The sequence below is a fragment of the Rhagoletis pomonella genome, unplaced genomic scaffold, assembly GCF_013731165.1.
Source record: "Rhagoletis pomonella isolate Grant_MI unplaced genomic scaffold, Rhpom_1.0 Rhpom_scaffold_00006, whole genome shotgun sequence".
Lineage (NCBI taxonomy): Eukaryota > Metazoa > Arthropoda > Insecta > Diptera > Tephritidae > Rhagoletis > Rhagoletis pomonella.
In genome coordinates, this window is record NW_023458560.1 from 3,076,083 (window position 1) to 3,076,634 (window position 552).

Consider the following 552-nt stretch of genomic DNA (forward strand, 5'->3'; position numbering starts at 1 on the left):
TATTGGTCCAATAAGATTATATCCCTTCATAATTCTTCAAAAAAAAAAGAGCACTATGCTCCGTTTTCAATGGGGGGTTAGCTCAAATTCGTTCTGAAAACCATTGTTTAATAAACAAAGTGAAATCAATATATGACATATTTATTTTCGATACGCTTATTTGACAACAGTTTTGCCATTGCATTAACCCATTTTCCAGTAGCAACATTAGTTTTTGATAGTTATCAAAAACAATCACGATTTACTGTTCGCATACACAAAAATCCAGCAAAGTAGGGGAAACTGAGAGACCAAACTGACATTTCATTTTGATGAGAAGCTGCTAGTTTCTGCTGGAAACATGTTTGCCAGCAGCAATTTACCAGCATGAAAAACAGCTGACCAAAATCATCTGTTTGCAATTAATGAAAATGATGAGATTTATTTTGATGATTTTTAAGTTCAAAATTACTTTTAGAACTGGAAATATTTCGGAAGAAAGCAAATACTAACTTACTCACTTTTGCTTTGCAAATTGCTTTCTTCTTCTTCTTTATTGGAGCTGTAACTGCC